Source organism: Silene latifolia, chromosome 9 (assembly GCF_048544455.1).
Source record: "Silene latifolia isolate original U9 population chromosome 9, ASM4854445v1, whole genome shotgun sequence".
Lineage (NCBI taxonomy): Eukaryota > Viridiplantae > Streptophyta > Magnoliopsida > Caryophyllales > Caryophyllaceae > Silene > Silene latifolia.
The window spans coordinates 93845975-93850453 of record NC_133534.1 but is presented as its reverse complement, the minus strand read 5'-3'; the positions used below and the strand labels follow the sequence as shown (position 1 = coordinate 93850453).

Genomic DNA, 4479 nt, shown 5'->3' with positions numbered 1-4479 from the left:
ACATTAATGACTTGAGTTTGGAGGGACTCGTGTGGTTGAGACACGACGTCTGGAAGGGGACCGGTTGGCTTCCGGATCCGGTACGTCTAGGCGTGTCCCGGTACCTGTTTGCGGTTATCGGTATGTCTGGGCGTGTCCCGGTACCAGTGTGGTTGACGGTATGTCTGGGCGTGTCCCGGTACCAGTGAGGTTGTCGGTATGTCTGGGCGTGTCCCGGTACCGTGGTGGCGGTTGTTTGATATCATCTGATTCATATCAAAGTCATATTGTATGCTCACACACTCGAGTCATGTCACACTTTAATTATTTATTGAAACTGACGTTTGTTGTGTCCATGTATTTGTCACCTATCTCTTTTGGGGTGGCCTGTGTCGATCCATATAATATCCTTTGGTCATATGGGGAGCATGTTGTGTTCAGGTTGTTTGGATAGTACGCGGGAGACGGGACGAACTTGATGATATCACGAGACGAGTCTAGTTGGCTAGAAGAGTATAGATGTCACGAGTTGTATTTTATTTATTCATTTGTTTACGTTTATGTAATTCATTAAACATTACATTAATAAAATGTTCTTTGATTCGAGTTTTGAAACACTAACTCGGGAAACCGAGATGGTAACGTTCCAATTATCTTGGCCGGCTAGTTGGGGTGTTACATTAATCTAGGTTGAAAAGGGGATCTAGTTTGTTAGAAGGGGGCTTAATTAATGAGTTAATTGTTAAACTGGTTTTAGTTGTTGTTCGATTGTTGTCTTGAATCTATTACTGGCCAAGATTAGTTAATTAGTCTTGCAAATTAGGATTATCACTGACCGGGTTAAGACTAATATAGGCTACGACAATTGAAAAGACTCGCTTAATTATAGCGACCGCATGTTAAGTTTAGATCTAAAGGGTATATTTGAGTCGGCCGATCATATGACCTTAAACAATGTAATTGCTCTCTTAATTAGTTAAATCACACCATAGATAACATACCTAGTGAACTTGATCCCTAGACCTTTTAATCTTATAGAATTTGTTATTTTAATATTCGCAATTAGTTATAGAAAAAAACAAACAACCTGATGTGTTCATTTTATATATACTTTTACCCCTCATTTTAGCTCGATTTTTATTGTTTATCATACTTTAAATAGTATATTTGTGAGCTAATCTTGTGTTCTAGGTGTATTGTTGTGTTTGTTACATGTTTGTAGGAATCTAAGCATTTAGAGGCTTTTTTCTATCATTTTAGCATACATCAAGTTCACTAAGCTAAGTAGGAACAAGATTGGACTAGTATGGAGTATTTGCATGGGTTTTGCATGAAGAAATTGATGGACCAATGTGTGTAACGCAAATATTGCTAACAATCAAAGTCAAGCCCAAATTCAAATCCAAGTCAAGGTGGAAAGCATTGGATACCAAGAAGCTTAGGATGCTATGAATTTAGAGCATTACCAGATGATTAAGGAGCATTAAACATAAACATAGAGATTCCTCGAGCAATTAATCGAGGAATTAAGAGAATTAATCCGGAAACACACGCCCCCGATCGGGGTTGGCTGTTGGCAGATTGTTTACGTTTCATTTCCCTCCCCTATATAAAGGGGAGGCACTCCAAAGCTGAGGATCATCTCATTCTTACGTCTTTCATACTTTACAATAGCCATAAGCATAATTCTCTCAATAGTTTTCATATTTGTTTTCAATATTGTTAAGCATTTGGTTATCAAACACTTGGTTATTTATATATTCAAGCATTTGGTTCTACTCTCTTCTTTGCAATACAAGTTCATTTCCATTACGGTATTTCTATTTCTAGTTTTCAATTTTACATTTCTATTTAGTTATCGCATAGTTTTTCGTTAGCACGTTTATTATATTACATTAGTAGTATTTTTATTACATGTTATTGGTATATCATTTAGCTTATATAGTTCATACAATCACGTTTAGCATTTCTTACAACAAAGTTATTAGTTTACATTGCATTATGAGTAGCTAAATTTCCTTAGTCTAGGGGCTAGGGAAGCCATGCAAAATCAAGTATATAAAATGTTAAATTAGGTTGACATAATATTGTTTAATTGTTTCTATCACAGTTTGCATCGTCACGTTTAATCTATGTTTAAAGGTCATATTCATCGATTAAGTTTGTTCATTCGTTCTAAAGTCGAGAGGCACGGAATTGAATTAGACTAAGCATGTGTAGTAGGACGACCTAGTCATGGACGAGAGTTTCTCTAGGACCCGGTCTATGGTTGACATTAATGCCGTAAGGTTGGTGTCTCTAAGCCTAAACAATTCACAATGTTGTTGATACCGAGTTTAACATGATGATATATTTACCTTTGCATGTGTGACCCAACTCCCCTAGACTCCCTTTTATCATATAGTTTACATTTTCATTACTGTTAATCAACAAACCAAACAAACAAACCCAAAACGAAATCGATCTTGACAGAAATCTTCCCATAGCTTTTCACAACGCAATTCCCGTCTCCTTATGTTCGACCCCTATTGCTACATTAATTTGTGTCTAGGGTAATTATCTTTGCATAGGTGCATGATAAGCCTATCAAATTTTGGAGCCGTTGCCGGGGAGCACGATTTTATTGCGTTTTGAATTGTCGATTTTTATCTTGTTTTATTTTGTCTTAAGGAACACTTGTTCCTTGAGACCGTTACTTATCATTTTCTAGAAATTGTTGTCTTATACCCAGGTCCTCTCGTAGTGGAGATTTGCTTTCACCGAATTCCAATCCCGAGAAAACCTTTAGGAGAAGACGACGTTTTTGGAAGGAAGTGAAAGAAGCCGCTTCTCCCGAACAACTTGAAAGTGCTAGAAAGTCTTACCTAGACGATCCAAAAATTCTTGAAGAGGAGGAGGTTTCAAGTTCATCATCTCCACCACCACCACCACCATCTACTACTAAAAAGATGGTGAAACTTTCCGATCACTCAAAGCCCACCGCGGCCATGCTTCCGGCCGGTATCACAACTACTCAAATTACCGCGCCGGACTTCGAGATCAAATCGGCTTTCATTAGCCTTGTGGAGAGGAAGCAATTTGGGGGAAGTCCTTTGGAGGATCCCAATTTGCATATGCAAAATTTCTGCGATTATTGCTCCATGATCCGTTAAACGGGCGTCACTCAAGCCCAAATAAGGGAAATACTTTTCCCTTTCTCATTGAAAGACAAGGCAAAGCTGTTTTTTCCACCGGAGAAAACTCAAACTTTGAGGAGCCAAATCACCGGATTTCGTCAACAAGCTCTTGAGAGCTTATATGAAGCTTGGGAGAGGTACAAAGAGCTACAAAGACAATGCCCACATCATGGGCTAGATGATTGGTTCCTAGCTATAACATTCTACAATGGATGTTGTGCCGAGTCCCGAAGGATTCTTGATTCCGCCAACAATGGGCGGTTTGATCAAATTGACACCGATATTGCTCATGCCACGATCGAATCTATGGCGGTCCATGATGCACAATATGTCAATTCCCGAAGTGTGCCACTCAAAGGTAAAGAAGAATCCTCCGACAACTCCGTCTTGCTCGCTCAAATTGCCTTACTCCAACAACAATTGGCGGAAAGAGATATTAGAGATTCCCTACAACAACTCAATGTCGTGTCTTCAACAAGTCAAATTATTGTTCGTGATGGTTGCAGAGGTGCGGGTCATTACACCGCTCATTGCCAAGCTCCTATTGAAGAGGTAAATGCTTTTCAAGCTTTAAGACAAACTTCTTATCCACCGGGTACATTTTCCAACACTTATAATCCAAATACAAGATTTCACCTGAATGTGTCTTATAGAAGCAACAATGTGCTTAATCCTCAACCTCAATCCCCACCACAACAAAATGCCTATGTCCTTCAACAACAAAAGTATAATCCTCCACCGGGTTATCAAAATCAACAAAGGCCCCCACAACACAATTACCAACAAAATCAACCCCCACCACAAAATGCCCAACAAAACGACCAAGGAGGAGGTAAGATTGAGGGCTTGATATCGTCCAAATGCAAAAGGATTTGTTGGCTCAAATCCAAAAGAATGAGCAAGCTTAAAATGATGCGATCAAGATGTTGGAGCAACAAATGGCCCAACTTGGCTCATCTAGCTCATCAAGGAAAACGGGTCAACTACCCCCTCAAGGTGAGCAACCACATGCTACCCTTAATGCTATCTCCTTAAGAAGTGGTACAAAATATGATGGGCCATCCATGCCCAAAGAATATGAGGAGGTACTTGTTGAGTTGGAGATTTCTCCAAATGGTGAAGAAAGTGAAGATGTTCCAAAGAAGGTGGATGATCCACTTGTTGATGAGAAAGTCAAAGAAGTGGAGGATGATCCTCCAAAGAAATATGTTTAAGCAAAGGTGCCGGAAAAAGTCAAAGTGCCATTCCCTCATAGATTGTCAAAGCATCAAAAGAATTCTCAATTCGGTAAGTTCATGGAAGTTGTGAAGAATCTCCAGGTAAC

The 4479-nt window shown here is 39.3% G+C and overlaps 1 non-coding gene across 1 annotated transcript; it reads right to left on the bottom strand.

Moving 5' to 3' along the window:
- Nucleotides 1-3224: 3224 nt before the first annotated feature.
- Nucleotides 3225-3331, bottom strand: LOC141603208 (small nucleolar RNA R71). Its single transcript, XR_012525099.1, has one exon. It is a non-coding gene; the product is annotated as a small nucleolar RNA R71 (small nucleolar RNA).
- Nucleotides 3332-4479: the final 1148 nt, after the last annotated feature.